At 40.2% G+C, this 12,778-nt stretch overlaps 1 long non-coding RNA gene and 1 pseudogene across 1 annotated transcript; both read left to right on the top strand.

The window, feature by feature from the left end:
* On the top strand, positions 1–12,244 carry LOC148685675 (uncharacterized). Its single transcript, XR_015950238.1, has 3 exons — positions 1–114; positions 657–741; positions 12,112–12,244. It is a non-coding gene; the product is annotated as an uncharacterized LOC148685675 (long non-coding RNA).
* Positions 1,305–1,652, top strand: LOC118093892 (V-type proton ATPase subunit e 1 pseudogene; annotated as a pseudogene).
* Positions 12,245–12,778: the final 534 nt, after the last annotated feature.

Raw genomic sequence — 12,778 nt, 5'->3', positions numbered from 1 at the left:
AAGCAATTCAGGAGATACCCACCAAAGATGCAACGCATGGAGGGTAACCTGAGTACCAAATTGGAATTCCAGGCTAATCACACAACATTCTGTCACTATCATGTCTGCTTTCAGGTGAGTTTGTGTGTACTGTTTCAGTGAGATGATTGTCAAGGTAGTTGTGCATGTGTCCACTGTTCATAGCCTGAAGAATTTACTCTGATGGTTTGTTTTTCTTATGGCAGCTGATGAGATCAGATTTGTAGGTCGCCACCTGGAACCTGATTAACATGCCTGTAAAATGGAATGCTAAACCTGACTACTAGCCAACTTTCAGGAAGAAAAAGATAATTGACCTCAGGAAACTGCCTTTGGCAGTCTCTTTATTATATTTATTGGGGTGTCCCACAGACCAATTACTTTTCACAATGGGCCTTTTATGAAGCTATCTAGTTTAAAATGGATTTTTAGAAAGACTAGTTGTAAAGGAGATTGGAATCCCAAAACAAGCTCAGTAGAGTGGTTTATTATTATTATTATTATTATTATTATTATTATTATTATTATTTCTTTGGTTGGAATAACCTGGAAAGGAACATATCTTGAACAATAAACCTGCTAGATTATATTGTTGTCTAAGTCCATGGCAATTGATTAAAAGAAAAATTTGCATGTAGTGCAGATGCACATGCAGTATTGAATCCATCAAGATGACCTGAGAGAAAACATGGGATGCCAAGTTTTGTTCTTCTTCCAAACAAGGTAAGTGCAAGGATTCTCATTCTTTTTTAGTTAGTTATTTAAAAATATATACGGTATATTCAAAACTCTCATTCATTCAACAGCTTCCAGGGTAATGCACAATCATAAAAATACAATATAATAACGTCCTTTAAACAACAATAAAACTGAGAGGCAACATAAATGCAAAACTGCTAAGCAGAACAGACACCATAAAAACAATTTAAAATGTCTGGGCAAATAAAAATGTCTTAATCTGGCACCTAGGCCTGAGGGTGCTTGCAAAACAAATAGCTCTATGATTCGAGCTGAGCCACCTATTGCAAGGGGATTTGTATTCAAGGAGTTCAAGACAATGCATATTATTTATTTATTAGATGTATACCCTGCACGTTCCTCCAAAGGTGCCCAGGGCAGCAAACATATCAATACTAATACAATTAAAACTTCTAAAAAAACAGTTTAAGGCTCCTAAAAGTAATCACCTCCCAAATTAATAATTTCAGGGTTGCCAGGGACATAACTTTAAGCAATCAAATGCCTGGGTAAACAGGAGGGAGGGAGCAAGAGCTTGGCAATGGCGTATGGTGTATGGCGGCCTCGCGGTGCCCATCACCACCATGAGCATGTTCTGGGCAGTGGTTGGTGGCATCCTGCCATGGTTTGTGCCCAAGGGGCCTAACTGTTGTGTTATCAACACAATGTTGGTGACATGTGCTGTCTGCTGCTACCTCTTCCAGCTGATTGGAATCCTGGCTCAACTGAGCCCTCTCTTCGGACCACAGTTAAAAAGTGAAGTAATTTGATATCTGAAGTACCATTGGCCCTTAACTGATGTGCTCTTCTACTGCAGTTTGTGAACTGGGATATGAAGATATTTTCTCTATGTAAATCCCCATGGATCCAAAGATGCCTTCTAATGTACTTTGAATCTGACCATGTCTGCTCAGTGCCTTACTGTTTGTTCTATTACATGAAATGTTTGCCTAATCTTGTTGCTTTTTACCTAAGTGCCTAATAGATATCTATATCTCTACTCAGTACAACGTTGTGCTTGAATTTCAAGTATTATAAATAATATTCCACCCCTCTTCTCTGCACTGACAGTGGCTAGATGGAATTGAGAATTGCCTCTGAGCACTTATTTGCCTTACCAATTTTCATACTAGGCTGTCTACTGATCCAGTTTACAAGCTGAGTCTGAATGCTGTGTCTGATAACTTTTAAAAATATGGTTGCGTTCCTCAAAGCTGAAATAAAATTATTTTCTGCTTAAAAAAAAAGCATTGGGTAAACAGGATTCTTTTTACCTTTCTGCTTAAATGTTAATACTGAGGGAGACAGATGCACCTCACTAGGGAGGGCATTCCACAAATGGACTGAGGAGGCCTCAACATGGGTCACCACCAATGCTCAGTGCATCAGTGGTGGCACCACCAACAGGGTCTCTCCCACCAATTGTTGGGCCTGAGATGGTTGATATTAGGAAAGGTGCTCTTTCAGGTACTTGGGTGCAAGGCATTTAGGGCCTTGAATTACTAATATCTTGAATTAGGCTCACTGGTAGCCTGTGTAGCCCTCTAATGACCACTGGCACATGGTCCCATTTGGCTGCCCCACTTACTAACTTAGCAGTCTCATTCTGCACTAGCTGCAGCCTCCAGGACAGCCCCACATAGAGCGCATCACAGTAGTCAAGGCAGATGGTCACAAAAGCATGGGCAACTGAGGCCTGTCTATCCTGATCCAGGAACAGACATACATACGGTAGCTGATGAACCAGCTTAAGCTGGGCATAAGCACTCCTGATCACAGAAGCCATCTGATACTCCAATGACAAATCTAAATCCAGGAGAACTCCCAGTCAACAGATCTGTTCCTTCAGTGGAATTATAACCCCTCCATCCATATTATGTTTATGGATTATGTTTTATCCAAGCCCCACCTATTTATTTCAAATATTTGTAAGCTGCTTTTTAAACTAAATGTCTTCAAGGCAGCTAAAAAGAATAGAGTTGTGAAAGCGTACCTAAATTATTACTGGTAAGTGCTAATTAACAGAGACTTTAAGCATTGCAGCAGAAACAATAGGAAGCTAATCACAGCAAGCCAAAAGCCAACCAGAAGCGAATTGGGCTAATCCTACTCAGTTTCAAAGATAGAACTCAATGTTGGCCATTATAAACCAGGTAAAGTGGGAAACAAACTTATGTAGCATGGATAATGTCCAGGGGATCCCAGTGTGATCTAAAGTTAGTCACAGAGGAGCTATCAATGTTTGGAGCTTCCCTGCCTCACTCTGAGAAACATGAAGATGACCTCCACTTTTCTGTTGAATATCCACTGATAAAAGAGCATTATGTTGCATAACCTGTTTACCATCACAATTTCATGGAACCTGGAAAGTCTGGAGCTCAGAAGCCAGGGCCAAATCAATGAGCCTGAAGACCAAAACAAAAACAAAGAAGCCACAAACAAAGAAGCAAGTGGAGACTCAGAAGGTGAGAGAAAGATGAGGAAAAGTCAGCAAAGAGAAGTAGCTTAACATTGCTGCAGCACTTTCCGTGTCCTACTTTGGCTTTTGTAGCACTGAATGATCATTGGACTGTCAGTGAGAAACAGCAGCAAACCAAGAAACGAGTTCCATGTTACACTGCAATATAGTCACCTTAAAATCTCACTGCTAGAGTATTTTCTTGTACTGCTTAGCATGTTCGTATTGAGATGCCTCATCCAGTGGATTCCAGATGGTCAGGGCTTGAGGGATCTAAATACATTTAACAAGTTCCTTAAATTCACACATTGCAGCTCCTCCTCCTTTCATCTAGGCAAATTGAGATAAAATAGTAGAGGTGGGAATGGAGTGTCACGGGCAAATTATACAAACAGAGAGACTATTTCCAGAGACAGATGGACCATAACTCCCCTGTAATTTAATCGTATCGTATTGAAAGTGGTGGGGTATGAAAGCCAATTCAGAATGTGAAAAGTGCTGGAGAAAATAATGTGCTGGATGCTTAAAAAAAGAGAGAACAATTTGCACTTTGGGAACTTTTCAGAGTTTAAGGAAGAGAGAGAGAAAATTACACAATATACGGTACACAAACACCCCAAATGGACAGTTTAAGGTGAAGAATATCAAGTTTGTGATGGCTACCAACTTGGATGACTTTAAAAGAGGATCAGATAAATTCATGGAGAACGAGGCTATCAATGGCTACTAGCCATGATGATTATGAACTGCCTCCACTGTTGGAGGTGGTCTGTCTCTGAACACCAGTTGCTGGGAAACTATGGGTCCACCAATGGAAGTATTGCCCAACCCACTTTTTGCCAACTTGTAAAATGTTGGGGTGGTATCCAGCAAAGTAGCTCAACTAGTATAGAAGGGGTTTTTTTCCCTACACAACAGAATGTTCCCTCCCTCTCCTCTTTCTACATGTCATCATAAATATGTTCTGGGGCTTCCCTCCAACCCTCAAGAGCAGATCTGTCGAGGGCCCAGAGGGTTTGTGGGGAGAGAAGGAGAGTAAGTTCTATTATGCAAGCAGAAATCCTTGCAGTAGTAGAAGTATTCATTGGACACTGCCCTTGGTAAAAAGAATTCACCCTCCTTTGTGGACCCCACTCTATGCACACTTCCATCTGACAAGAGAGAAGACCCACAGAAGGAACTAGAGTGGTGGTGATGCAGAGAGATTTATGTTGAAGAAAAGAAAGCAAAATATGGATGGCATAAGTGTTGCTAATTACAGTTGCTATGTCTTGATGAAACTGGCAAACAATTTGTAAACCTTTCCAGACTGTAGACCAGGCATAGGCAAACTCGGCCCTCCAGATGTTTGGGGACTACAACTCCCATCATCCTTGACCACTGGTCCTGTTAGCTAGGGTTGATGGGAGTTGCAGCCCCAGAACATCTGGAGGGCCAAGTTTGCCTATGCCTGCTGTAGACGTTGGCAATATGATCATGCACAAAATGCAGCTTCTGAACTAGCTTCAAGGGAAGCCTCACACAGAAAGCTACAGTAGCCCAACTTTGAGGTTGCCAGTGTGGGGGTCACTGTAGTGTGGTGCTACAGAAAGATAACACTCTGTTGCTTTGAGAGGAGTTTTCTGGAGATACAAGGTATGTGACAACTCCTGAAATACTTTTGCTGTTTGCTAGCATATGATTAGGTCAGTTAGCTTTTCAGACATCTGAAAGTCAGTTTCAATTTAGAGAGAAACTCTAGCGAAAGGGCTTTTTTGTCACAGCTATAGTCCCACAAAAACATACAAGAATACAGAGTTAGAAGAACATTTGTATGGCATGCTAAGATTATTCCACTGCTTTTTCTGTGGAGAAATTGTGCATGGACAAAGTTTTCTTTTTAAAAAATACAGTGAATCATTCATGTTTGTACTGTTTTGCAAAGAAAGATTCATGACTATCAGAGTTCGGTTCTGGTATTAGATTTATATGTATGAACTGAGATAAAGTATTTTAAAGCTGGAATGTATATTCAATCAGGCAGCATTTTACTGTGTTTTACTGTAAATTGGTTTGATGTTGAAATGTTTATTCCACTATTGTACAATAATTTATTTGTCCCTTCCACTTCTCTGAAAACAAAACTGAAGTCGTAAACATTATTAGTCAATGATTATTTTTAAGATTGGTATTAAAGTTTAAAAGTAAATAAAAAGGAGAATGGACTTTCTGACTTTCTTGCAGTTTTGTGCGGTGTATTCTGAGTTATTGACTCTAAATAGCAGAAATGCAATGCATTTGTTTGAGCAGAGGGTCTGGACCTCCAGTTCATTTTTAATTGACTACCATTCAGACATGGCCTAGACCAAACGGTGCCCAGACAAGGATATATTTGGTGCTTCTTCCACTTACTCAACTTTTAATTATCTTTTTAAAAAACTGCATTTGTAGCTCCTTTCACAACTTTGATGCATGATTTGCATGCATGGTTTATCCCCATAACAGCAGGTGATAATGTGCATGCATGGATCACGTCAGAATTCTAACATGCACAGCAATTGATGAACAGGCGCAGATGATGTGAATTCTCCCCTTCCCACACACACAATGATAGCATGATGTTGGCAACACAGGTCAGCAATGTCAGCTTTACAGCTGTTCATACTGTTTGTTTCAGCTGTTAACAGCCTGAGAGTGCCCTGTTCCCTGGTCTGGCACCCCGGACTATCACTGGCTATGCTAGCAATTACTATGTGAGAGTGCTTGTGTGTGAATCAGATTGCCAAGTATGTATTTACAAAATACTGGTTCCTTGGGTGGCAACAGGGAACAACACAGTGGATCAAATCTTAGAGGAATCTGGTGGTTCAGGGCAGAGTCATGAAAAAATAGGATGTGTTGGGAAAGGGCTAAAATTTCCATGAACTTTGTTTTTCCTAGTAGGTTGGTACATCGGCACATTACGTTGAGAAGGGAGTTATAATGACGACTGGTTCTGGATGCCTTAAGGCAGGGATAGTAAATGCCATTGGCCATGCTGGTTGAAGCTAATGGGAACTGGAGTCTTAACAATACAATGGAACCTTGGTTTTCAAACTTGATCTGTTCCGGGAGTCCGTTCAACTCCTGAAACTGTTCAAAAACCAAGGGGCAGCTTCCGATTGGCTGAAGGAGGTTCCTGCACTCAATCAGAAGCTGCGAAAGCTGCATCGGATGTTCAGCTTACGAAAAATATTCACAAACCGCAACACTTACTTCCGAGTTTGCGGCGTTTCAGAGCAATTTGTTCTGGAGCCAAGCCGCTCGGGAACCAAGGTACCACTGTTTAAGGAGGTCACTACAGCTGCCCTTGTTTTAAGAGGATACAGGATACAGGACAGGAGGATATGTATGTATCGTGGGGCAGGGGTAATGCCTGATCCTAGATTGTGGGCTGTGCAAAATAGGTATAAAAGATATTGTGACATTGGTTTAAAAGGAGCTTTTGGAGAGCAGCAAAGACTAGGGGAAACAGTGGAGTAGAGAAACTGAAGAGAGAACTAAGGAAGATGAGAGAAGGAAAGAAAACGGATAGATTAAGCAGAGAGAAGGGTTGGCTCTTGATAGACTGAAAAGACCTTTGATAAGAATGTCTATTCAGCTAGCAATACTGAATTGACTTTTTTTTTAGTTGTTCATTTATTCAACAAATCCACTGTTGCCAAGTAACAGTTGTTTTAAACATTCATTAATTGTTATAATTGTTCATTAACTGGCTGCCTTAGCAGTTTCTAATATTATGAGATAAAGACTTATCATTAAAAGGTATGATCAGAGCAACAAGAGAAGTGAATGCTTTGCTTACCGGTGCTGGATTGAGATGAGGGGTTCAAGGTGAAACAATGCAGGACCAGAGAGGAGAAAACTTCTTTAGTCTGAGAGACAACCAAGGCATGGACCAGGGTTTCACTGAGAAGACAGAAAGGAAGGACATGTTTTTGAAACATTTTAATAAGAGAAGCAATGTGATTTGGTGAGGGGCTTAATATGGGGGACAAAGCAGACAGAGGAGTCAAAGCCAAAACTATGTGCCTGTTACAAAGTGGATGGTGACATTTTAATTGATGTTGTATGTGAGGAGGAGGACTGAGGGAAACATGAGACTTTCGTTTCATGATTAGAAAGAATAGTTGTATATTGGCAATACTGCATTCCTGCCTCTTCCCATTTTGCAGCTATGCCTTCTGAGGCATGGATAATTGTTGTTAATAAGAATAATAATTTCAAAAAAATAGTACTAGGGTGTCATGCAGAATGTTATGTATTATCTACCTATCTATATACACTTATAGGCAGAGATATATAAATACAGACGGCATAAAGAGTTTCAAAAAGTCTCCTGTGCGCATGATCTTCCTTTGCGACGTGACTGCAGTTGATGTCGCAGTATGATTTATTTCCCAAGGACTGCAGCAAACGGTGTAAGTGCATACAAGATAATCGTGTTGGTGATGGACGCACAGGAGGAATAATGCATTGTGCATAATAAAGAGGCATCTAAAAATAGCAAATGGTTTGTCTTCGGTTCTGTACAATGGTAAACATGTTAACATATAGATTTCATAAAGTGTATTGATTCTAGGTTTGTTCAGCTACCCGTTTATGTCTGCTGATGAAAATCTGCTGACCCTGCCTCATTTTAGTAACTTCTCCCTCTGCTCCATTTTCAGCTGCCATTCTCTGCTAGTATACTCTAAATACAGTTGCTTACTCATCTTTTATTATAAAATGTATTGAATTGTTCTCTGAATGAACAACTTGTAAATACACTCTAAATACTTGTGATGGATCCCCCACCTCACTGCTTTAACCTCAGAGGCTCTCCCTGTGCTTCTCCACAAACAGGAGAAAAAAACCTCCAGAGTCCAAATTGGACTTGTCTCCAGAGTACCTCAGGCTCTGCGTTCGAAACCTATTGCCACCAGTGGGGTCTCCCTCCCTGGGATCCCTACTGCTACAGTGTGCCTCTCCCTTAGGCAACTATGTGGCTCCTTCGGCTTCGCTAACCAGCCCTTTGTATGACAGGAGAAACAGCAAACAGTTTCCTCTTCCCCAGGAAAGCTTTGTTCTCCTCACTTTGTCACACCTCTGAAGGTACTGAGACACTGCCGAGTCAGTGAACATTTAAGCACATTTAACTTTATTATTTAACTTATAAACATGAGTTTCTTTGGTTCTTAAAAGCACATATCTTCTTTTTATTTAACACAGTTTTCTTCATACAGCTCCTGCATCCCTCTTTAACACTCTACTCTCTACCAACTCCCTAACTCCCAACTGCCATTTAGAATGCCAACCACCTAACTGACCAAACCGCTCCTCTCTCCTTTTAAACTGGGAACAGTCCCGCCCCCATCAGAATGTTATGTCAGTCAGGCTGGAGGTGGATTAACTCTTTTCCAGCCAGGTAGGGATAAATATTTCAAAACTGTGTCAATCCGTTACCCGTTTATGTCTGCTGATGAAAATCTGCTGACCCTGCCTCATTTTAGTAACTTCTCCCTCTGCTCCATTTTCAGCTGCCATTCTCTGCTAGTATACTCTCTCTAAATACAGTTGCTTACTCATCTTTTATTATAAAATGTATTGAATTGTTCTCTGAATGAACAACTTGTAATATTCAGATGACAATAGAGGCAGTGTAACAAATTTTATCAAGGGATTTTAGGAGGGTAGAACCACTAACATTTTTCACTGTAACTACATATTGATATGCAGCAATTAGCTGGTAAAGCTTTTAATGGCATAGAGATTGCTGTTATCACCAGCTAATTGCAGTGTTGCTGTTGAGGGCACACTTACAGAGACTGGTTGGAAAGTTGGCAACCCTGTAGGAGGGATTAATTTCACTACTAAGGTCTGTTCAGGTGTTATGCATGAAGAGGGAGTGGCAACCCAAATAGGGGCCATGAGGCTGCAATGCATATGGCAGCCTTGTCCTCAACACCTCCATCCATTCCACCTGTACCCTTTCTGTGTTGATTGGGAAGAGCTCCTTGAATAAATAAATGCTAGGATATAAATGCAACAAATACCTAATAAAAACATGCTTAAAGGTCTCCCCATGTTTGGTAACCATGCATTATCAGAGACCCTAATTTTTTGCTAATATGAACATTAATTATAATGTACATATTTAAAAAATAAATAAAAAGATGACATCCAATCAATGCCTAATGCTCTGTAGAATTCCCATGATGAAATTGAAGTGAAGCAGTATGAAGGTAAAAAAAATGTAGCCCGGAATAGAGATAAGGGGAAGTCAATGTGTAATGGAAGATGCAAAGTATTGGATTATTGAAAATGAAGATGTATAAGTAAACCAGAAAGAAGTAAGGTACAAAGCAAGGTAGGTTGTATTCGAATTTGTATTGGTTTTTTTCCTATTATTCTTTTTTTTGAATTTTTAAATAAACTTTATTTCATTTAAAAACACATACCAAAAAACAAAACACAAAAACGAAACATACATTCATCAAATAATATTAAACTATATCAAATCATAATAAATCAAAATAGAATCATACTCAAATCATATTTAAATCATATATGAAAAAATTTATAAATTATAAATCATTCATACAAAATTACATACTTAACAACACTAAACAAAAAAAGAGGAAAAAAAGAGAATCCCGATCCTTAAATTATAGAAAGTTAAAACAGACATAAAAGAAAATTAAGGATCTTAGGCCCTCTATTCCCCCCTCCACCCCTCTAAAAAAGAGATTGACTTCCAGTCACCTTATACTCTGGTCTGCAATTGTTCTTTATCTTTATATTTTGTTGTTGTTGTTTAGTCGTTTAGTCGTGTCCGATTCTTCGTGACCCCATGGACCAGAGCACGCCAGGCACTCCTGTCTTGCACTGCCTCCCGCAGTTTGCTCAGACTCATGTTCGTAGCTTCGAGAACACTGTCCAACCATCTTGTCCTCTGTCGTCCCCTTCTCCTAGTGCCCTCAATCTTTCCCAACATCAGGGTCTTTTCCAAGGATTCTTCTCTTCTCATGAGGTGGCCAAAGTATTATCTTTATATACACACACCTTTTCCCTATCTCCCTTTAATATCTTTTACTTTAGTGTCTTTTATATATCTGCCAAGAGGTTAATTTTTTCTATCTGTCTTTTTTGATATTGTTTAAGCAAGCTCCAACTTTTTTCTAAACTTGCTTCCTTTATGCCTTTTACCCTGCCCGCTCTAATTGATAAATTTTGATATGTTATTATCTTTTCCACCCATTCCTCCTTTTTTGGTATTCTTTCACTTTTCCAATTTGTTGCGACAAGTAATCTGCCGGCCGCTGTCTTTGTATTGGTGTTTGCGTGTGTATACATTTTGTTTGTATTTTATATTGAAGTTTTGTTTAAAATTTGTTTTAAGCTAATAAAGGCAGTTTTAAAATCTAAAAAAATAAATAAAAATAAGAAAATCAATGCCTAATCCATACAAAGTCCTTTTGGAACTAATTGTAAATGGTTCTAGAATGTATAAGCTCAGAGAGACAGCTGTATCTTCTGAAAAGTCCTTGGTATAGCAAACTTGTACTAGGCAGCAGATGGTAGCCATTTTTCAAATTATTTCTTATTGCCATCTGAATCTGCTGTTAGCCTGGTATATGTATATATAATAGGGTTTTGTAATCTCTTGCTTTTCCTATTAGCCATGTTATGCTTGGCCATCTACTCTGTGCTAATGCAACTGAAGAAGAAGAAAGCCTCCACAGGCAATGGTGCCAACTTTGGTTTGGCAACCCTGTTCCCCTTCCAGACCCCCAGTTCCCCCCCTTCCCTCTAATTCCCCTCCATCACTGTTATAAAACATTCCCAATATTGTGCTAGCAGAACTAATGCAAAGTAAGCAAAAATGGCATAGTAGGTTTGTAGAATTTTTAATTCCAGGGGCTTCCTTCATGAAAGTTTTGAATATTTTTAGTGCCAGAGACATCCAGATCTGGCAATAATATCCTCCTTTTTTTAAAAAAATTAGCCTATCACCCCTGAAATGAGGTGCTTCAGCGGCAATTGGGGGGGCAGAGTTTGGGGACATGACCTCCCAGAAAGTGGAGATTGATTCACTTTCTCTTTATTTTTTATGAGCACCAGCAAAGCCTTAATTGAATTATACCAGCTGGCTTGTTTTTATTGCAGACCTTCTGTATTCTGCTCCCTCCAACCGGAGTTTTAGCAGACCATACACTCCATACTAGGTCACAATCCCTGCTCATGGGGAGGCTATTTCTGGGAGGGTGATCTTGGGATGCTCACAATAGCATAATAAGTAGCTTGGACCCAGGAGCCCTTCTGATTTTCTCAGTGCTGATCGCCTGACAGATGCCTGGAGTCAATGCATCATCAGTGCATTGAGTCACAGCAGCAAAGTTATTAACAACTGATTTGTGTGGAAGCAAAGCTGGCCACAGTAGTTATCATTTCTCCTAATAGTAAACATTGAGTGGTTTTTAGACAATAATGGAACTTCCATGATTTTGGTGTGCATCGCTCAAAAGGAAAGCATTACTGTCAGCTGTTTGCTTCCTTTCCACCACTCCTCCCCCCTTTAACTACCACAATGTTGAGCCCTATTCCCTCCCTTGAAGAGCACAAAAGAGCTTTTCCTTTCTTTTGTAGTGTGCATGTTTGTATGTTGTTTTAATCTGATCGCACTACGTTAGCTTTGGACTTGAATGCAAGGAATCTTCCTCTGAAGGCATGGAGGAGTAGAGGATATGTACTTTTTTGCAGGGATTTTCCCTTATCCTGAATAGGCTTCCTCGCGAGAAAAGGGAAAACTTGGCAGCTATGGGTGGAACTCAAACTCTGCCAAGAATGTAAGGTCCAACAAATTCCTCTACTGCCTCACTGGCAATTTCATTTCTCAGAAGGTGGAAGCTGCAGCAAGGGGATCATCTATCTTGGACCTGGTCCTCACCAACAGGGAGGAACTCATCAATGAAGTAAAAGTACAGGGAACCTTGAGAGGAAGTGATCACGTCCTCTTCGGTTTCATGATCCTCAGGCAACTGAAAGCTTAAGGTGGTCAAAGATGGATGGGAGTTTCTTAAAGGTGAAATACTGAAGGCACAAATGCAGACAATTCCAACAAGAAAGAAGAGTGAGAGGCACATAAAGAAACCAGTGTGCCTGTGTAATGAGCTTACAAATGAGCTGAATTTTTTTAAAAATTGCATGTATAAGAAATGCAAGAAAGGGAAAATCACAAAGGGAAAGTATAGCCGAAGCATAGGCAACCTCCGGCCCTCCAGATGTTTTGGCCTACAACTCCCATGATCCCTAGCTAACAGGACCAGTGGTCAGGGATGATGGGAATTGTAGTCCAAAACATATGGAGGGACAAAGGTTGCTTATGCCAGGTATAGCCCATAGTTGCAGGGAGATGGTGCCTTAGCTGAGATATCTGCATTGCAGGAGGTTGGACTTGATGACTATTGGGGGCTCCTTCCAACTCAACAATTTTATGACTGGCAGGTGGGAGGTCTCACCCAGCTGTCAAAACGGCCTATGGAAGAGGGTTGTCATGAAAGTCAA

This window comes from Zootoca vivipara, chromosome 5 (assembly GCF_965207765.1).
Source record: "Zootoca vivipara chromosome 5, rZooViv2.hap1.1, whole genome shotgun sequence".
Lineage (NCBI taxonomy): Eukaryota > Metazoa > Chordata > Lepidosauria > Squamata > Lacertidae > Zootoca > Zootoca vivipara.
This window is presented reverse-complemented; position numbering and strand designations above follow the sequence as displayed.